This window comes from Lissotriton helveticus, chromosome 11 (assembly GCF_964261635.1).
Source record: "Lissotriton helveticus chromosome 11, aLisHel1.1, whole genome shotgun sequence".
Classification (NCBI taxonomy): Eukaryota; Metazoa; Chordata; class Amphibia; order Caudata; family Salamandridae; genus Lissotriton; species Lissotriton helveticus.
The window spans coordinates 497309611-497332412 of record NC_136072.1 but is presented as its reverse complement, the minus strand read 5'-3'; positions in this window follow the sequence as shown (position 1 = coordinate 497332412).

Below are 22802 nucleotides of genomic sequence, written 5' to 3'. Positions count from 1 at the left end.
TCCAAAGATTTAATTACTTACCTCACGCAATTCAACAAATTAATTGTAGAAACCAACTGGCCAGAGGAGAAGCGTGCAGCCTTATTCTACCGAGGCTTAAGAGATGAGATCAAGGATACCTTGGCACAAGTTCCTAATCGTCCCACAGAGTTGCCTGCATTGGTGGATTTGGTGTTGGAACTGGATTTCCGTAATTCCGAATGTAAAGGAGAGAAGAGGAAAGATTGGAGGGTTAATTTTCCTCGTTTTGATCGAATTCGGACCGAAAAAGGATCTGGAGGGAGTAATGATTCAGAGCCCATGCAGATTGGCGCAGTCAGAGGGCCTTTGAGTAAGGAAGAAAAAGAGCAGAGATGTTTGAAAAGGCAGTGTTTGTACTGCGGTTGTTCTGGCCATTTCGAAAAAGAATGCCCAAAGCGTCCCAAGACACCGTTTAAGGGAAACGAGACGAACCATCAGTAGGCGGAGCCGCTCTGGTGGTGAAGGATGAAAAGACGGCTCCAGAATCACATTCAGTCCTTAACACATTACAGTCAAGTATTCCACATGTAATCCTGCATATGACCCTAAGTTTTCGTGAACATCAGATCTTGGGAGTGTCCATAATAATAGACTCTGGGGCCACCGGGAATTTTTGTGACATTAAATATGCCCACCGCATGGGCATTCAAGCCATTCGGAAGGAAAGGCCAGAATCGGTGAGAGCAGTCGATGGAACCAATTTGTCTTCTGGACCCATTACCAGTCATACCGAAGAATTGGAATTGATCCAATCAGATGGGCATAGAGAAATTTTGCAATTTAACTTAATAGATGCCCCCTGTTAGAAACGGGACCCCTGGCCGGCCAACGCTCACGCCAAGGTCAGTCAGGGAGCACCATTTCTAAGTCAGGGCAAGGGAGTTACACACCAAGATAACCCCTGCTCACCCTCTAGGTAACGTGACGTGAGCAGCAAGGCTAATCTCGGAGGGATGTGTAAAGCGTTTGCGCGCGCATCCCAGCAGCAACACCCTAGGCCCACCACAAAGGAAACTCGACACAAGGTTATATCAAAAATAGCCTTTGTATTATAATAAAAACACATTAGATAAGACACACACTTTACAATGTGCCAACAGGCAAGGGCAAGATTTACAAGGGATTATGTACAGGACAGGGCCACCTGGACCACTGTCAGGGGTATGCACTTTTTAGAAATAATACTTGTAGGTATAACACTTAGCACATAAACATATAATGACTGTAACACAGAAATAGTAAATGTAGCATACAACCAGGACTGGTAAAGGGTGAATACCTCCTATGCAACCCTAAACACTGTAGGAAAATCACGCAGGGAACTAGGACCTTATCATCAGGACCTATGGAAGGAAAACCATCACCTGAGCAAGTCACATTTAGCAAAGGGAAGGAAACCTAGAATAATCACCTAAGCAAGTCACATTTAGCAAAGGCAATAAAATATCAACATTCCTCTAAGCAGGTCACTTTTAGCAAAGGGAAATAAAAGCATAAGGAATCACCTAAGCAGGTCACTTTTAGCAAAGGTAATGACATAAACAATCCTCTAAGCAGGTCACTTTTAGCAAAGGGGAATAAAACATAAAGAATCACCTAAGCAGGTCACTTTTAGCAAAGGTAATAACAAACAATTGCACATGAAACATTAAAACACATTCAGAGGTGCAGGTAGAACATTTGCGCAGGAGTCACATAAGCAGTAAATCATAAATTGCGCAGGGTGCACGTAGCACCACACTAGAAATGTCCCTCAGGCCAACTGGCCTCGCAAGGGCTGAAATGCCCTGAGTCTCAATGTCAGGGAAGGCTGCGCAGGCAGCACAGAACAAAGCCTAAACGTAGCAACTGTCCACTAAGTGCTGGACAGTTGTAAATACAGATGATCAGCGTTGGAGCCTCGTGGGCTCAATAACAAGGAATGGCGCCCAAGAGCCTCTCTGGGGCTCTAAAACAAATGTGGGCGCTGTGAGCCTTCTCTGGGCTCTAAACAATGTGCCTCGAACGTTGGAGTCCCCCCTCTGGGAACTCGGGATCAAAGAAATGCCCCTTAGAGCCTCGCAGGCTCGTACATCAGATATGTGGCACGCTGAGCCCCTCGGGCTCTAAATAAAGAGAATGCCCCCAGGAGCCTCGGGGCTCCACACACCAAGAATGCGGGCTTGTTGGAGTCCTTCGTGGACTCAGAAACAGATAATGCCCCCAGAGCCTCAGGCGGCTCTACTCACTTGGGCCGCTCTCAGGCCCGGCCCGCACACGGAAGGGGAGGGGCGGGCACTGACAATGTGCCCCGACGCCCTCCTCCCTTCCCTCGCTCTCCCGGGGCCCCACTCTGCACTCACCGGGTCTCCTGGGCCGGATGCGTCTCCTCTGCGGGTCGGCGCGGGGCTCTCCTTCACTCGGGGAGCCTCGACGACGGGGCCGGCTGCTTCCTTCGTCTCCCGTCTGGCCTTGTCTCGCTGCCCTCCGCCTGACTTCCGCTGGGGCCGCCAATGGCAGCGCGGCCCTGGGGGTCAGGAGGCGGGACTTCCGGGTCGCACTAGGCAGCAGCCCGGCAACGGTTTTCGATGCTCCTGGGCTGCGGCGGTGATCGCGGCCAATGCCGGGTGGGCACCGGCTTGTAAATAATTAAATAAAACGGGGCAATGCCGGGTGGGCACCGGCCTCCGAATTAAAATATAAAGCGAGGTAGGCACTCGCTATGCGCCCCAATTACGGGCAGATGCCGGGTGGGCACCGGCTGGGCACACAAAGCGCACTCAAGCGCTGGCACGAGAATAAAGCGCTCCCCGGCGCTCTAAAGGCAAAATCCAGCGCTCCCAGCGCCAGGGAGGAAAATAAAGCGCTCCTAGCGCTATAAGTCAAATGAAAGCGCTTCCAGGCGCTCTGGCAAAAAGCAAAGCTCCAGCAGGGTCTGGAAGCAGGCAGGGGGGCAAGGCTGGGCCAGAGCCAGCACACTGGGTCTCCAGGCAGGGAGACACTCCAAGTGGCGGTCCTCCTGGCCCCAGCAGCAGCAACAGCCCCCTCTGGCAAGGATCCAAAAGTAGAACAACTTCTGTGGGGACACAGCCCCATTTTTATACAGCTAAATCCTTTGTTTTCAGGGTGCAGGGTGGGGGGAAACCAGTTGCAGCTGGCTTGGGAGTAGCCTTGATGGCCCAACCACCCCTTTCATTCACTGGGGAGGCTTGGGTCGTTAGACAAACCACAGGGGGGCGGAGCCAGCATTGTGTGGGGAAAAACCCAGCCCATCCAGGACCCAGGTGCACTCCTCCCACACATCACTCATGCTGATCTCACACTCACCACCGGGCAGACCCATCCAGACTTCCTGGAGCCTGGCATGCCAGCCAGCTCCGGCCAATCACGCTCCAGCACCCTCACTGCACACATACATCAATGTCCAGAAGTAGCACTTCCCTTCTAGACACATACATGCCGCATACACCATCTCGCAGCATTCATTCTCACGAGTTCATACATACCAAACTCGAGCCTGCACTCCCCACACATCAGGAACTACCAGGGACACACACATTCCCTATGCATTCCTATGGGAGAGCAGGCCAGTCATACTACACACACGCACTTTACTCTGGGACACAGGGTAAAAGTGCGCAAAGACCCAAGAATCACTAACACCGGGTCCCAAATAAAAGCAAAAAGATTAGGGGTGAACCTGCCCTAAGGCCCAAGTCCAACACAACCCCCTTCCAGCCAAAACGCAGGGCAGACCAATCACCACCGTGATGGGCTTCCCTGCTTGGGGCGATAAAACACGGACGCGGGCCCACAACTGCAGGGACACCCTCCTGTTTTACGCCACGGTGAACCCCTAGGGTTCCTTCTAAAACTACTGTAGGGACTAACTGGGGTACCCCACTGGTACTCTCCAGCTGCCCTCGGCCAGGACCAGGCCCTAGGCCACCCAGGTACCACTGGATCCTGCCTATTCACAAAGTGGGGGGTAGTAACCCCTGGCACATAATAGCCACTCTCCACCCTTCCTGTCTGCAAGACAGGGCTAGACTGCCACTGGTTCTCCAGCCTAGGGTCTACAACCTCAGGCGGACCAGGAGTCTCAGGGAAGGCTCTCCTCCCCCTACCTCTTCTTCTAGGGTTCCTCCTCCTCCTGCGAGGGGTACCCTCTAAACACCATTCTCCCAACCTAGGGTTTAACCCCTCAGGTTGCACCGGGGTCAGAGGTGGGCTCTCCCACCCTCTGCACCCCCTTCCAGAGTCCTGCTCCCTCCCAACCGGGGCGGTACATCTGGAAGAAGAACTGGTCAGGACACTGATTACAGTAGTCCCACCCTTCAGGTCAGGCGGATCCTGAACCTGGCCTTCCAACCTCCGGTCTAAAACCTTTGGTGGAACCAATGCCTGGCACTCCAGGACTTCTGGGGACTCACATACTATTCCCCCATCATTCTTTTCGCTGGACTCCTGTACCCTCCCTACCGGAGCGGTACTGCCAGACTCTAGAACCATAGAAGCTCCGCTTACAGATGCTCCAGGTCCTCTACACACTAGGAGATCTCCCTCAAGTGAACTAACAGGCAAGCCTAGGTTCCCAACCTGGTGTTCCCTAAAGAAACCATCCAGGCTCTGTGACAGGGCTTCGGGCGTCTGGGGACTCTCGGTCACACACTCACTCCTGCTCCACTGAGACAGGCAGTCAGCCCCTACACCCTCCTCACTAACCTGGGACCTAGCTGGGCTACTCTCACCCTCCTCCACCACGCTGGGCTGGAGGACACCTGACCCACTATTGTTGGAATCACTCACTAGTGACTCTAAAGAACCTCTCGCACTGTCCCAGCGATCTGCTTCCTTTGCAAGCTCCCAAGGATCAAAGGTCAACCTCAACAGGTGTTGCCGCAACTCCGGCCGACAATGACTGAGCACCTGTTCCTTGAGAATAAGACAAAACAGTTTGTCAAACTCAGGTCCCGTGGGGACCTCTAACCACTCAATCAGTGCACACTGACAGTCCTCTGTAAACTCCTCCCAAGACTGGTGAGACAGTTTCCTACTGTCCCTGAACTGCAACCTATACTCCTCTTCTAGGGAAACAGGTACCATACTCGGGGAACTGGGAGTGGGACTGTCTACACTAACACTTAAATAGCTGCCACCACTGGATTCAACCCTCCCTGGGGAATCCAGAAAACCATAACTGCACTCAGGGGATAACCTATCCTCTAGGGCTACCTTCTCCCTGAACAAGGCCCTTTCAGCCTCTAGCTTGGCGTGCTCCAACCTGAGCTGTTCCATCGCTAGCTGATGCTCCCGATCTTCCCTCCTATCCAACCACTCCTCTGGGGACAGGACAAGGGATGGGGCGCTGGTACTGACACTGGACCCAGCAAGGGACTCCCTATCTATGGGGTCCTCACCATCTGCTGGCGCCCATTCACTCTCATCCACTTCACATTCTTCAGGGCTCCCCACAGACTCACCATCCTCATGACGTGCGGCCCGGGCCCTATCTCTCTCACTGTGCTCAAGATCCCACTGACCCTTTTGCCATTGGATCAGGCTGTCCCTAAGCTGGGACTGAGTATCCGACTCACTCACCTCCATGCCTCCCTCTTCACAGAATCTGACCAGCTCTGACCTACTGTACCTAAAAAGACCACAGAGATAAAAAACAGGCTCCATTTTGGCGGACGTTCCCAAGAAGAGTTTGACACAGGGAACCTGGGGGTCTGAGCTTACACAGGAGTACACAATTGCAAAAATTCAGCAAGATTCCTATCTCAGAGAACTTGCACTCCTCTATCCAGTGTAACACACCCTCATTCACCCCCCCCCCCTGGTAAGGCAGTTTCTACCACCCCTGATTTCTCAACCTGACCATAAAGACACAGGTACCAATGTGGGAGTAGGGCGGGGAACAAGGTACTGGACACAAATACAAAATGACACCTTTCAGGAGAAGAAATACTTAAACTTCACATAAAAAAACAATAATCCCCAAAATGTGGTTATCTAAAATTGCAGAGTTTTGTAGTGTGGCCTGTCGCCACTGTGGTACAGCGCAAACGCAAGTCCAATCCGCACCGCTTGCCACCAATGTTAGAAACGGGACCCCCGGCCGGCCAACGCTCACGCCAAGGTCAGTCAGGGATCACCATTTCTAAGTCAGGGCAAGGGAGTTACACACCAAGATAACCCCTGCTCACCCTCTAGGTAACGTGACGCGAGCAGCAAGGCTAATCTCGGAGGCGATGTGTAAAGCGTTTGCACGCGCACCCCAGCAGCAACACCCTAGGCCCACCACAAAGGAAACTCCACACAAGGTTATATCAAAAATAGCCTTTGTATTATAATAAAAACACATTAGATAAGACACACACTTTACAATGTGCCAACAGGCACGGGCAAGATTTACAAGGGATTATGTACAGGACAGGGCCACCTGGACCACTGTCAGGGGTATGCACTTTTTAGAAATAATACTTGTAGGTATAACACTTAGCACATAAACATATAATGACTGTAACACAGAAATAGTAAATGTAGCATACAACCAGGACTTCCTGGTAAAGGGTAAATACCTCCTACGCAACCCTAAACACTGTAGGAAAATCACGCAGGGAACTAGGACCTTATCATCAGGACCTATGGAAGGAAAACCATCACCTGAGCAAGTCACATTTAGCAAAGGGAAGGAAACCTAGAATAATCACCTAAGCAAGTCACATTTAGCAAAGGCAATAAAACATCAACATTCCTCTAAGCAGGTCACTTTTAGCAAAGGGAAATAAAAGCATAAGGAATCACCTAAGCAGGTCACTTTTAGCAAAGGTAATGACATAAACAATCCTCTAAGCAGGTCACTTTTAGCAAAGGGGAATAAAACATAAAGAATCACCTAATCAGGTCACTTTTAGCAAAGGTAATAACAAACATTCCTCTAAGCAGGTCACTTTTAGCAAAGGGTAATAAAACATAAAGAATCACCTAAGCAGGTCACTTTTAGCAAAGGTAATAACAAACAATTGCACATGAAACATTAAAACACATTCAGAGGTGCAGGTAGAACATTTGCGCAGGAATCACATAAGCAGTAAATCATAAATTGCGCAGGGTGCACGTAGCACCACACTAGAAATGTCCCTCAGGCCAACTGGCCTCGCAAGGGCTGGAATGCCCTGAGTCTCAATGTCAGGGAAGGCTGCGCAGGCAGCACAGAACAAAGCCTAAACGTAGCAACTGTCCACTAAGTGCTGGACAGTTGTAAATACAGATGATCAGCGTTGGAGCCTCGTGGGCTCAAGAACAAGGAATGGCGACCAAGAGCCTCTCTGGGGCTCTAAAACAAATGTGGGCGCTGTGAGCCTTCTCTGGGCTCTAAACAATGTGCCTCGAACGTTGGAGTCCCCCCTCTGGGAACTCGGGATCAAAGAAATGCCCCTTAGAGCCTCGCAGGCTCGTACATCAGATATGTGGCACGCTGAGCCCCTCGGGCTCTAAATAAAGAGAATGCCCCCAGGAGCCTCGGGGCTCCACACACCAAGAATGCGGGCTTGTTGGAGTCCTTCGTGGACTCAGAAACAGATAATGCCCCCAGAGCCTCAGGCGGCTCTACTCACTTGGGCCGCTCTCAGGCCCGGCCCGCACACGGAAGGGGAGGGGCGGGCACCGACAATGTGCCCCGACGCCCTCCTCCCTTCCCTCGCTCTCCCGGGGCCCCACTCTGCACTCACCGGGTCTCCTGGGCCGGATGCGTCTCCTCTGCGGGTCGGCGCGGGGCTCTCCTTCACTCGGGGAGCCTCGAGGACGGGGCCGGCTGCTTCCTTCGTCTCCCGCCTTGCCTTGTCTCGCTGCCCTCCGCCTGACTTCCGCTGGGGCCACCAATGGCAGCGCGGCCCTGGGGGTCAGGAGGCGGGACTTCCGGGTCGCACTAGGCAGCGGCCCGGCAACGGTTTTCAATGCTCCTGGGCTGCGGCGGTGATCACGGGCGGCCAATGCCGGGTGGGCACCGGCTTGTAAATAATTAAATAAAACGGGGCAATGCCGGGTGGGCACCGGCCTCCGAATTAAAATATAAAGCGAGGTAGGCACTCGCTATGCGCCGCAATTACGGGCAGATGCCGGGTGGGCACCGGCTGGGCACACAAAGCACACTCAAGCGCTGGCAGGAAAATAAAGCGCTCCCCAGCGCTCTAAAGGCAAAATCCAGCGCTCCCAGCGCCAGGGAGGAAAATAAAGCGCTCCTGGCGCTATAAGTCAAATGAAAGCGCTTCCAGGCGCTCTGGCAAAAAGCAAAGCTCCAGCAGGGTCTGGAGGCAGGCAGGGGGGCAAGGCTGGGCCAGAGCCAGCACACTGGGTCTCCAGGCAGGGAGACACTCCAAGTGCCGGTCCTCCTGGTCCCAGCAGCAGCCACAGCCCCCTCTGGCAAGGATCCAAAAGTAGAACAACTTCTGGGGGGACACAGCCCCAGTTTTATACAGCTAAATCCTTTGTTTTCAGGGTGCAGGGTGGGGGGAAACCAGTTGCAGCTGGCTTGGGAGTACCCTTGATGGCCCAACCACCCCTTTCATTCACTGGGGAGGCTTGGGTCGTTAGACAAACCACAGGGGGGCGGAGCCAGCATTGTGTGGGAAAAAACCAGCCCATCCAGGACCCAGGTGCACTCCTCCCACACATCACTCATGCTGATCTCACACTCACCACCGGGCAGACCCATCCAGACTTCCTGGAGCCTGGCATGCCAGCCAGCTCCAGCCAATCACGCTCCAGCACCCTCACTGCACACATACATCAATGTCCAGAAGTAGCACTTCCCTTCTAGACACATATATGCCGCATACACCATCTCGCAGCATTCATTCTCACGAGTTCATACATACCAAACTCGAGCCTGCACTCCCCACACATCAGGAACTACCAGGGACACACACATTCCCCATGCATTCCTATGGGAGAGCAGGCCAGTCATACTACACACACGCACTTTACTCTGGGACACAGGGTAAAAGTGCGCAAAGACCCAAGAATCACTAACACTGGGTCACAAATAAAAGCAAAAAGATTAGGGGTGAACCTGCCCTAAGGCCCAAGTCCAACACCCCCCAATTCCAATTGATCCTGGGGTTACCTTGGCTGACTACTCATAACCCGACTATAGACTGGGAGAATCAGACGGTCAGTATGCAGTTTAGCTTCTGTTTGGAGCACTGTTATGTTCAAAAGGAAGATGTAGTAGAACCAACTCAAGCATCACTACTTTCCTGTGGAGGGCAGTCAATTTGTGTAATTAACTCTGGAGAAATCCCTCCCGAGTATCAAGATTTTAAGGATGTTTTCAGTGAACAAGAGGCGGAGGTGTTACCACCACATCGAACTTATGACTGCACCATAGATCTAGTGCCTGGGGTGGCTCTTCCCTGCAGTAGAATTTATGCTTTGACTGAAGCAGAGAATGACCACCTTAAAGAATATCTGGATCGATATCTGGCAAATGGGTTTATTAGACCCTCGCAGTCGCCGGTCTCCTCACCGTTCTTTTTCATCCCTAAGAAGCAAGAAGGAAGTCTGAGGACTTGTATCGACTACCGTGCCTTGAATCTAGTTACTATTAAGAATCGATACCCGCTGCCTTTAATTTCAGTCTTATTGGATCAAATTAAAGAAGCTCAGATTTTCTCCAAGCTCGATTTGCGGGGGGCTTATCACCTTGTTCGGATGAAAGAAGGGCACGAATGGAAAACCGCTTTTCGTACCAAGTTCGGCCTTTTCGAATATTGTGTGATGCCTTTCGGGCTGTGTAATGCGCCAGCCGTGTTTCAGCACTTCATTAATGACATCATGGGTGACTTGATCGACAAGGTGGCCATTATCTATTTGGATGACATACTGATTTACTCCAAGAATACACAAGATCATCCTAAGCATGTACGAATAGTTCTGGAAAGGTTACGAATGCATCATCTATTTGTGAAGTTGGAAAAATGTGTTTTTCATGCGACCACTGTGGAGTTTTTAGGATTCGTTTTATCTCCACAAGGCATCACAATGGATCCAGGAAAGGTACAAGCAGTGAAGAATTGGCCAGAACCTCATAATATCAAGGACATTCAACGATTCTTGGGGTTTGCCAATTTCTACAGGCGTTTCATTCAGGACTTTTCAAAAATGATTGCTCCAATTACCCGTCTTTTGAAGAAAGGGGTAAAATTTGAGTGGACAAGAGAGGCGAGCAAGCATTTGTAGAACTTAAAGACAGGTTTGTGTCCGCACCCATCCTACTACATGCGGACCCAGCAGAACCTTACTTTGTGGAAGCAGACGCGTCGGATCAAGCAATTGGAGATGTTCTTTCACAACGACATCTGAAGACTGGACAGCTTCATCCGGTGGCGTATCGTTCTAGAAAATTAAATCCGACAGAGCTGAACTACACTATTGCCGAGAAGGAACTGTTGGCCGTTAAGGATGCTTTTGAGGATTGGAGGCACTATCTGCTGGGGGCTAAGCATACGGTTACTGTATTCACTGACCACAAGAATCTGCAGTTTCTAAAATCTGCAATGACCTTAACCCCACGGCAGCTGCGTTGGTCTTTGTATTTCGCAGACTTTGACTTTGTGATCACGTATCGTCCAGGCACTAAGAACGGGAAAGCGGATGCTCTGTCCCGCTTGAAAACTGAAGAATGGGAACATCCTGCGGAACCTCAGCCAATCATTCCAGAAACTAAGATAATCTGTACTCTTTCCTTGGACAATTTTCAAGAAGAAGTTCGAAAAAGTTTATCTAAGGAAGAGCTTCAGGAATGGGTTCAATCGGGAGAAGAAAGACGGTTGAATCAGCAATTACCTTACTATAAGGAGGCTTTATATCTTCCTACTACGGCACTTCAGCAAAAGGCGTTACAAAGTTGCCACGACCATCCTTTGGCAGGTTATAAAGGAATTTCTAAGACCCTGGATTTGGTGCAGCGTTATTTCTGGTGGCCTGGGTTGTCCTCTCATGTCAAACAGTATGTTCAGTCCTGTGAATTGTGCGCACGGAGTAAGCCTAGTAGGCAAGCTCCTCAAGGACTGTTACAGCCACTTCCTACTCCAACTCATCCATGGCATACTGTTTCTATGGACCTGATAGTAGATCTGCCTGTCAGTAAGGGTTTTGATTCTATTTTAGTGATTGTGGACACCTTCACGAAGATGAGTCATTTCATTGCCATGTCTGGCACCCCCACTGCTCCTGAGCTTGCGCAAGCATTTAGTGAGAATATTGTAAAATTGCATGGAGTCCCCAAGACAGTGGTATCTGATAGAGGGCCTCAATTTATTTCCCATTTTTGGCAGGCTTATCTAAAGGGGTTGGGAATTGAGAGTAGGTTGTCCACCAGTTATCACCCTGAATCGGATGGCCAGACGGAGAGAATTAATCAAGAACTGGAACAGTATCTCCGTTTGTTCCTCATCGATCGGGGGGGACTGGTCTGATTTATTATGGATGGCAGAGTTTGCTTGCAACAACGCCAAGAGTGCGTCTACTGGTTACTCTCCATTCTATTTGAATTCTGGGCGCCATCCTAATCCCTTTGTTACTCAGGAAGATTTAGAAGTCCCGGCAGTAAAGACCTTGTTATCAGACATTGCTTCCTTGCATAAATCTGCAGAGGAAAATTTGATTAAAGCAAAGCAAACTTTAAAAAAAAATTCAGACAGACATAGGCAACCTTCTCCACACTATCAGGTAGGAGATAAGGTTTGGCTATCTACTAAAAATCTTCACTTGAAAGGGAATAGGAAATTCCAACCAAGATTTGTGGGTCCTTCTTCTGTTGAGAAGGTGTTAGGACCAGTAACAGTGAGACTGAAGTTACCAACTAAAATAGGTATTCATCCTGTCTTTCATGTGTCCTTGTTGAAAAAGACCAAACCACATATGAGACTGAGTAAGCCACCAAACCCTCTTGATGTTTCTGGCCATACTGAGTATGAGGTACAAGACATTTTGGACTCTAAGATCAAGAAAGGAAAAATATTTTATTTAGTGGATTGGAAGGGGTATGGCCCTGAGGAAAGGTCTTGGGAGTAGGTATCTCACATTCATGCTCCACAACTGATTAAGAGATTCCTTACACGGAAACCTCTCAAGCCAGGACCGATGAATCGGTCCTTGAGAGGAGGTACTGTCAGGGTTTTGCGCTTAGCCTCTATTTATGCTCCAAAATTAGGAAATAGGGTAAAGACAATTGCAAAACCCAGTCGGGTAAATGTGTGGTATCCATGTCCTTAAATCAGATCTCCTCAATTACTGTGTATATAGTTTCTCCTCTGAAGAAAACGTAGTGTCCTTCCCAAGATGGCGGCCGCTGTGGCCATTGAGGAAAACCTCGAGTTAGCAGACGGTCTAGTTAACGTGTGACACGCGCTGTTTAGTAACTGCGCACTTCAACTGATTTGGTTCCTGAGGTAGCAGCTTGAGTCCGAGGCTCCATGTCTATGTTCCTGACAGGATTTGTCAGAGCCAGTAGCAAAAGTTAAATTCAGAGTCTGGTTCTTACCTGCATATACGTAGGAAGAGCCAAAGTAAGTCTAGTGAATATTTTCCTGACGAACCCTGCGGAATTAGAATAAATCTCCTCACAAGAATTCAGTTTGTCTTCAGTTTTCCTGAGTTTTAGAGACCACAAAGGAGTATCACCAGTACAAGCTTCAAGGCGTCAACTCTCGAATAAGAGAGGTATTCCTGCCCGCTTTTCTTGAACTGTCGTAACAGAAGACTCTTCAGCAGTCAAGGAGAGAGACAGTAAGATAGCGGCGCTTTTCCCCTTTACCTGCGAACTTGAAACTGTGCTTTCCCTTCTTGCGCTTTCCCCTGCTTTTCCTCCCCCTCTTGCCTTCCTTGTACCTTTTTGCGCGCTGAAGGATTTCACTGTATGGATACTCCACAGAGTCAAGCATAACCATCAGAACCTTACAACAGAATCCCATTAAGGCGTCATTTGGAAGTATTCAGGTATTTACAGTAGGAGCTCAGGGAGGGGGATTAGTAAACCAGTAAGAAAACCACAGTAACAATAGTGTGTCCCTTTTTCAGGCAAGAAGCTTACAAACTTCCAAAGAGTTACAATCACTCCAATAGAAGAGTAGCAATATCTTGAGGACAACTGGTAGGATAAGCTGTGTTTATTAAATAGAGAGAATTGTTAGAGAAGGTGGGTTGTTGTTTATTACGTTCCCCTCTGTGTATTAGGCACCCTACTGGAGCAGACAGCAGAAGCATAAAGCAGGGCTCCACAGTCGTTGAGGGTGACAGCTGTTCTCAAGGTGTCTCTTCTCTCTTCCACTTCCCCTTTTCCTTTTCGCTGGTGGATTTGCTCTGGGTAGCAAAGACACTGGAGGGAGGGCGATTGGGACTAGCGTCCATGCTGCCTCTGCGAAGAGATTGAGCCTTCTGACAGATTGAAGTGCCCAAGTTCTTTCGCTTCGCCCGGGCAGTATGGCTGAGGGAATGAATCTAAAAGAGCTGGGAGAGGTTTTAGTAGGAATCCAGAGGGAGATAGGAGCAGTTCGGGAGGAAAACAAGAATCTCAAGTTCGAATTAGTGGCCTCTCGTCAAGAGACTAGAGTGTTAGCTCAGAAAGTAGATGTGCTAGCTATGGGAAACCCAGTATTAAGTCCTCCTACATCTAGCACCAGCACTCCAAGTCCTGATCCTAAGTCCGTAGCACAGGTGATACATTCTGTTTCTCCGTTAATTCCTTTAGCAGCCCCAGAGAGGTTTTCGGGGGACCCTCAAAAGGCACAACTATTTTTGACACAATGTTCACTACATTTTATGTGCCGTCCTACACTTTTTCCCGATGCTCAATCCAGAGTTGCCTTCATTTTATCCTATCTAAGTGGGGATGCTGCCAACTGGGCTATGCCTTTGGTTAGTGAAGATGACCCTCTTCTCTGTGATTTTGAAAAATTCAAAACTGAATTTCTCAGAATCTTTGACAGGAGACGGATTTCCCAGGCCACGGATAACGAATTGCTAGAATTGCGGCAAGGATCCAAAGATTTAATTACTTACCTCACGCAATTCAACAAGTTAATTGTAGAAACCAACTGGCCAGAGGAGAAGCGTGCAGCCTTATTCTACCGAGGCTTAAGAGATGAGATCAAGGATACCTTGGCACAAGTTCCTAATCGTCCCACAGAGTTGCCTGCATTGGTGGATTTGGTGTTGGAACTGGATTTCCGTAATTCCGAACGTAAAGGAGAGAAGAGGAAAGATTGGAGGGTTAATTTTCCTCGTTTTGATCGAATTCGGACCGAAAAAGGATCTGGAGGGAGTAATGATTCAGAGCCCATGCAGATTGGCGCAGTCAGAGGGCCTTTGAGTAAGGAAGAAAAAGAGCAGAGACGTTTGAAAAGGCTGTGTTTGTACTGCGGTTGTTCTGGCCATTTCGTAAAAGAATGCCCAAAGCGTCCCAAGACACCGTTTAAGGGAAACGAAACGAACCATCAGTAGGCGGAGCCGCTCTGGTGGTGAAGGATGAAAAGACGGCTCCAGAATCACATTCAGTCGTTAACACGTTACAGTCAAGTATTCCACATGTAATCCTGCATATGACCCTAAGTTTTCGTGAACATCAGATCTTGAGAGTGTCCATAATAATAGACTCTGGGGCCACCGGGAATTTTTGTGACATTAAAGATGCCCACCGCATGGGCATTCAAGCCATTCGGAAGGAAAGGCCAGAATCAGTGAGAGCAGTCGATGGAACCAATTTGTCTTCTGGACCCATTACCAGTCATACCGAAGAATTGGAATTGATCCAATCAGATGGGCATAGAGAAATTTTGCAATTTAACTTAATAGATGCCCCCCAATTCCAATTGATCCTGGGGTTACCTTGGCTGACTACTCATAACCCGACTATAGACTGGGAGAATCAGACGGTCAGTATGCAGTTTAGCTTCTGTTTGGAGCACTGTTATGGTCAAAAGGAAGATGTAGTAGAACCAACTCAAGCATCACTACTTTCCTGTGGAGGGCAGTCAATTTGTGTAATTAACTCTGGAGAAATCCCTCCCGAGTATCAAGATTTTAAGGATGTTTTCAGTGAACAAGAGGCGGAGGTGTTACCACCACATCGAACTTATGACTGCACCATAGATCTAGTGCCTGGGGTGGCTCTTCCCTGCAGTAGAATTTATGCTTTGACAGAAGCAGAGAATGACCACCTTAAAGAATATCTGGATCGATATCTGGCAAATGGGTTTATTAGACCCTCGCAGTCGCCGGTCTCCTCACCGCTCTTTTTCATCCCTAAGAAGGAGGAAGGAAGTCTGAGGACTTGTATCGACTACCGTGCCTTGAATCTAGTTACTATTAAGAATCGATACCCGCTGCCTTTAATTTCAGTCTTATTGGATCAAATTAAAGAAGCTCAGATTTTCTCCAAGCTCGATTTGCGGGGGGCTTATCACCTTGTTCGGATGTAAGAAGGGCACGAATGGAAAACCGCTTTTCGTACCAAGTTCGGCCTTTTCGAATATTGTGTGATGCCTTTCGGGCTGTGTAATTCGCCAGCCGTGTTTCAGCACTTCATTAATGACATCATGGGTGACTTGATCGACAAGGTGGCCATTATCTATTTGGATGACATACTGATTACTCCAAGAATACACAAGATCATCATAAGCATGTACGAATAGTTCTGGAAAGGTTACGAATGCATCATCTATTTGTGAAGTTGGAAAAATGTGTTTTTCATGCGACCACTGTGGAGTTTTTAGGATTGGTTTTATCTCCACAAGGCATCACAATGGATCCAGGAAAGGTACAAGCAGTGAAGAATTGGCCAGAACCTCATAATATCAAGGAAATTCAACGATTCTTGGGGTTTGCCAATTTCTACAGGCGTTTCATTCAGGACTTTTCAAAAATGATTGCTCCAATTACCCGTCTTTTGAAGAAAGGGGTAAAATTTGAGTGGACAAGAGAGGCTGAGCAAACATTTGTAGAACTTAAAGACAGGTTTGTGTCCGCACCCATCCTACTACATGCGGACCCAGCAGAACCTTTCTTTGTGGAAGCAGATGCGTCGGATCAAGCACTTGGAGGGGTTCTTTCACAACGACATCTGAAGACTGGACAGCTTCATCCGGTGGCGTATCGTTATAGAAAATTAAATCCGGCAGAGCTGAACTACACTATTGCCGAGAAGGAACTGTTGGCCGTTAAGGATGCTTTTGAGGATTGGAGGCACTGTCTGCTGGGGGCTAAGCATACGGTTACTATATTCACTGACCACAAGAATCTGCAGTTTCTAAAATCTGCAAGGACCTTAACCCCACGGCAGCTGCGTTGGTCTTTGTATTTCGCAGACTTTGACTTTTTGTGATCACGTATCGTCCAGGCACTAAGAACGGGAAAGCGGATGCTCTGTCCCGCTTGAATACCGAAGAATGGGAACATCCTGCGGAACCTCAGCCAATCATTCCAGAAACTAAGATAATCTGTACTCTTTCCTTGAACAATTTTCAAGAAGAAGTTCGAAAAAGTTTATCTAAGGAAGAGCTTCAGGAATGGGTTCAATCGGGAGAAGAAAGACGGTTGAATCAGCAATTACCTTACTATAAGGAGGCTTTATATCTTCCTACTACGGCACTTCAGCAAAAGGCGTTACAAAGTTGCCACGACCATCCTTTGGCAGGTTATAAAGGAATTTCTAAGACCCTGGATTTGGTGCAGCGTTATTTCTGGTGGCCTGGGTTGTCCTCTCATGTCAAACAGTATGTTCAGTCCTGTGAATTGTGCGCACGGAGTAAGCCTAGTAGGCAAGCTCCTCAAGGACTGTTACAGCCACTTTCTACTCCAACTCATCCGTGGCATACTGTTTCTATGGACCTGATAGTAGATCTGCCTGTCAGTAAGGGTTTCGATTCTATTTTAGTGATTGTGGACACCTTCACGAAGATGAGTCATTTCATTGCCATGTCTGGCACCCCCACTGCTCCTGAGCTTGCGCAAGCATTTAGTGAGAATATTGTAAAATTGCATGGAGTCCCCAAGATAGTGGTATCTGATAGAGGGCCTCAATTTATTTCCCATTTTTGGCAGGCTTATCTAAAGGGGTTGGGAATTGAGAGTAGGTTGTCCACCAGTTATCACCCTGAATCGGATGGCCAGACGGAGAGAATTAATCAAGAACTGGAACAGTATCTCCGTTTGTTCCTCATCGATCGGGGGGGGACTGGTCTGATTTATTATAGATGGCAGAGTTTGCTTGCAACAACGCCAAGAGTGCGTCTACTGGTTACTCTCCATTCTATTTGAATTCTGGGCGCCATCCTAATCCCTTTGTTACTCAGGAAGATTTAGAAGTCCCGGCAGTAAAGACCTTGTTATCAGACATTGCTTCCTTGCATAAATCTGCAGAGGAAAATGTGATTAAAGCAAAGCAAACTTTAAAAAAATGTTCAGACAGACATAGGCAACCTGCTCCACACTATCAGGTAGGAGATAAGGTTTGGCTATCTACTAAAAATCTTCACTTGAAAGGGAATAGGAAATTCCAACCAAGATTTGTGGGTCCTTATTCTGTTGAGAAGGTGTTAGGACCAGTAACAGTGAGACTGCAGTTACCAACTAAAATAGGTATTCATCCTGTCTTTCATGTGTCCTTGTTGAAAAAGACCAAACCACATATGCGACTGAGTAAGCCACCAGACCCTCTTGATGTTTCTGGCCATACTGAGTATGAGGTACAAGACATTTTGGACTCTAAGATCAAGAAAGGAAAATTATTTTATTTAGTGGATTGGGAGGGGTATGGCCCTGAGGAAAGGTATTGGGAGCCGGTATCTCACATTCATGCTCCACAACTGATTAAGAGATTCCATACACGGAAACCTCTCAAGCCAGGACCGATAAATCGGTCCTTGAGAGGAGGTACTGTCAGGGTTTTGCGATTAGCCTCTATTTATGCTCCAAAGTTAGGAAATAGGGTTAAGACAATTGCAAAACCCAGTTGGGTAAATGTGTGGTATCCATGTCCTTAAATCAGATCTCCTCAATTACTGTGTATATAGTTTCTCCTCTGAAGAAAACATAGTGTCCTTCCCAAGATGGCGGCCGCTGTGGCCATTGAGGAAAACCTCGAGTTAGCAGACGGTCTAGTTAACGTGTGACACGCGCTGTTTAGTAACTGCGCACTTCAACTGATTTGGTTCCTGAGGTAGCAGCTTGAGTCCGAGGCTCCATGCCTATGTTCCTGACAGGATTTGTCAGAGCCAGTAGCAAAAGTTAAATTCAGAGTCTGGTTCTTACCTGCATATACGTAGGAAGAGCCAAAGTAAGTCTAGTGAATATTTTCCTGACGAACTCTGCGGAATTAGAATAAATCTCCTCACAAGAATTCAGTTTGTCTTCAGTTTTCCTGAGTTTTAGAGACCACAAAGGAGTATCACCAGTACAAGCTTCAAGGCGTCAACTCTCGAAGAAGAGCGGTATTCCTGCCCGCTTTTCTTGAACTGTCGTAACAGAAGACTCTTCAGCAGTCAAGGAGAGAGACAGTAAGATAGCGGCGCTTTTCCCCTTTACCTGTGAACTTGAAACTGTGCTTTCCCTTCTTGCGCTTTCCCCTGCTTTTCCTCCCCCTCTTGCCTTCCTTGTACCTTTTTGCGCGCTGAAGGATTTCACTGTATGGATACTCCACAAAGTCAAGCATAACCATCAGAACCTTACAACAGAATCCCATTAAGGCGTCATTTGGAAGTATTCAGGTATTTACAGTAGGAGCTCAGGGAGGGGGGTTAGTAAACCAGTAAGAAAACCACAGTAACAATAGTTTGTCCCTTTTTCAGGCAAGAAGCTTACCAACTTCCAAAGAGTTACCATCACTCCAATAGAAGAGTAGCAATATCTTGAGGACAACTGGTAGGATAAGCTTTGTTTATTAAATACAGAGAATTGTTAGAGAAGGTGGGTTGTTGTTTATTATGTTCCCCTCTGTGTATTAGGCACCCTACTGGAACAGACAGCAGAAGCATAAAGCAGGGCTCCACAGTCGTTGAGGGTGACAGCTGTTCTCAAGGTGTCTCTTCTCTCTTCCACTTCCCCTTTTCCCTTTCGCTGGTGGATTTGCTCTGGGTAGCGAAGACACTGGAGGGAGGGCGATTGGGACTAGCGTCCATGCTGCCTCTGCGAAGAGATTGAGCCTTCTGACAGTGTTGTTCGGCATTCTTCATTATACCAACGGCCCACAGATTGGGGAAGCATTTTAGGTTTCCTTCCTTTTGTGACAAAGAAAGAATGTAGGAGATTGAAAAAATCGGTATGAATCTTACATGAGTTGTCAGGGGCTCCGATCTGCAGTGCATTGCTCTCAAGGTCATTGATAGCGCATTGCAAGCTTTTGGCTATATTGTCTAGAAGAGTGGGAGAATCTTTTACCTGAACCCACTTAAGTCTCCTCAGGTCATTGGCTAGGCCGACCTCCCCGGGATAGCTACAATCTCCAGAGCCTATATCGAGCAAGGGCTGGATTAAGAAGAAAGAGCACCAAAGCGGGTTATGATCGCTTTCTACACGTTCAATAACCAACATGTCCTCCACCTGTGACCACAGACTCAAGCTTGCCAGTATATAATCTATTCTGCTTGCAGAGTACCCATTATTAAAAGTCGATGAGCCTATCCTGTCCGATTTAGTACGTCCATTCAAGGCCCTTAGGCCACGTTCCATGCAAATGCTGTTCATCTGAATGATAACATCAGTCCACTTCTTAACTGGCTCAAGCTCTAAATCTGGGATCCTCCAATTCCTGTTAGCTATCACATCACCAGGGAAATCCTCCAGAGTAAGTGGTTCAAAAGTAATATTGAAATCATTGCTCACCGGATTGTTGGAGGCACTACTCTTCCTGTCGTCGTTGGAGCACCGTTTTATCCTGCAGCTTGCCGGACCCGCTTCGCGGGTCCCGCTGCGCCCGAGGTCCCTGTGAGGCGTCTGAAGGGGAACTAAAGACTCTTGACCCCTGTGTCTACCGGCAGGGCTGCGAGCAGCCGAGCAGGGACTCCATTGCCCAGGAGTCCCTGCGTGCAACACCTGTGGCCGCTCTCCCTGCCGGCCACGCCCCCTGACTGAGGCCAAAGCTGCTCTTTCTCCCCTCATCCAGCGGGTTTCATTGCTCACCGGATTGTTGGAGGCACTACTCTTCCTGTCGTCGTTGGAGCACCGTTTTATCCTGCAGCTTGCCGGACCCGCTGCGCGGGTCCCGCTGTGCCCGAGGTCCCTGTGAGGCGTCTGAAGGGGAACTAAAGACTCTTGACCCCTGTGTCTACCGGCAGGGCTGCGAGCAGCCGAGCAGGGACTCCATTGCCCAGGAGTCCCTGCGTGCAACACCTGTGGCCGCTCTCCCTGCCGGCCACGCCCCCTGACTGAGGCCAAAGCTGCTCTTTCTCCCCTCATCCATCGGGTTTCATTGCTCACCGGATTTTTGGAGGCACTACTCTTCCTGTCGTCGTTGGAGCACCGTTTTATCCTGCAGCTTGCCGGACCCGCTGCGCGGGTCCCACTGCGCCCGAGGTCCCTGTGAGGCGTCTGAAGGGGAACTAAAGACTCTTGACCCCTGTGTCTACCGGCAGGGCTGCGAGCAGCCGAGCAGGGACTCCATTGCCCAGGAGTCCCTGCGTGCAACACCTGTGGCCGCTCTCCCTGCCGGCCATGCCCCCTGACTGAGGCCAAAGCTGCTCTTTCTCCCCTCATCCAGCGGGTTTCATTGCTCACCGGATTGTTGGAGGCACTACTCTTCCTGTCGTCGTTGGAGCACCGTTTTATCCTGCAGCTTGCCGGAAACGCTGCGCGGGTCCCGCTGCGCCCGAGGTCCCTGTGAGGCGTCTGAAGGGGAACTAAAGACTCTCGACCCCTGTGTCTACCGGCAGGGCTGCGAGCAGCCGAGCAGGGACTCCATTTCCCAGGAGTCCCTGCGTGCAACACCTGTGGCCGCTCTCCCTGCCGGCCACGCCCCCTGACTGAGGCCAAAGCTGCTCTTTCTCCCCTCATCCAGCGGGTTTCATTGCTCACCGGATTGTTGGAGGCACTACTCTTCCTGTCGTCGTTGGAGCACCGTTTTATCCTGCAGCTTGCCGGACCCGCTGCGCGGGTCCCGCTGCGCCCGAGGTCCCTGTGAGGCGTCTGAAGGGGAACTAAAGACTCTTGACCCCTGTGTCTACCGGCAGGGCTGCGAGCAGCCGAGCAGGGACTCCATTGCCCAGGAGTCCCTGCGTGCAACACCTGTGGCCGCTCTCCCTGCCGGCCACGCCCGCTGACTGAGGCCAAAGCTGCTCTTTCTCCCCTCATCCAGCGGGTTTCATTGCTCACCGGATTGTTGGAGGCACTACTCTTCCTGTCGTCGTTGGAGCACCGTTTTATCCTGCAGCTTGCCGGACCCGCTGCGCGGGTCCCGCTGCGCGGGTCCCGCTGCGCGGGTCCCGCTGCGCCTGAGGTCCCTGTGAGGCGTCTGAAGGGGAACTAAAGACTCTTGACCCCTGTGTCTACCGGCAGGGCTGCGAGCAGCCGAGCAGGGACTCCATTGCCCAGGAGTCCCTGCGTGCAACACCTGTGGCCGCTCTCCCTGCCGGCCACGCCCCCTGACTGAGGCCAAAGCTGCTCTTTCTCCCCTCATCCAGCGGGTTTCATTGCTCACCGGATTGTTGGAGGCACTACTCTTCCTGTCGTCGTTGGAGCACCGTTTTATCCTGCAGCTTGCCGGACCCGCTGCGCGGGTCCCACTGTGCCCGAGGTCCCTGTGAGGCGTCTGAAGGGGAACTAAAGACTCTTGACCCCTGTGTCTACCGGCAGGGCTGCGAGCAGCCGAGCAGGGACTCCATTGCCCAGGAGTCCCTGCGTGCAACACCTGTGGCCGCTCTCCCTGCCGGCCACGCCCCCTGACTGAGGCCAAAGCTGCTCTTTCTCCCCTCATCCAGCGGGTTTCATTGCTCACCGGATTGTTGGAGGCACTACTCTTCCTGTCGTCGTTGGAGCACCGTTTTATCCTGCAGCTTGCCGGACCCGCTGCGCGGGTCCCGCTGCGCCCGAGGTCCCTGTGAGGCGTCTGAAGGGGAACTAAAGACTCTTGACCCCTGTGTCTACCGGCAGGGCTGCGAGCAGCCGAGCAGGGACTCCATTGCCCAGGAGTCCCTGCGTGCAACACCTGTGGCCGCTCTCCCTGCCGGCCACGCCCCCTGCCCTGCACTGACCTAGCGCTATTTTAGTGGGCAGTATATCCGCTGCGCGGTAGCGCGCGGGAGCGCCCGGGGCGAAGACCGGGCAAAGAGCGGGCCGTTTGAGGCCGTTCGAGGTCTAAGAGGTCTGGGCTGGGCCACCCCCCTTTCCCGGTGCAAGTTTCATTATTTATGTAATTGTTGTTTATTGCCCTCTGAATTATGTGCACACGGGGTAGCCGTAGTAAAACCATTATGCCAGCTAGTAATTCCAACAGAACCTTGGACGATTTCCTTACCAAGACTAATTTAGCAATTGATGTGGAAATCAATAAAATGCAGCACAGGGTTTCACTGGAATTAGAAGCAGCACGAAGGCTTTCTGAGCACCTAGCCAGCACCAAAAAATCCTCCCTGGGCAATATTGCCTCTGCCCTAACCCCCGAGCGTACAACAGGTCCTCGTCCACTGCTAACGTCGGCATCCATTCACTCTGTCCCAAACCTATCTCCCCCAGTGTCTCCCCATAACTTATTATCTACTTCTTTACAACTCAATAAGGGTCCCGGTCCACACACCCGCGAGGCAGGC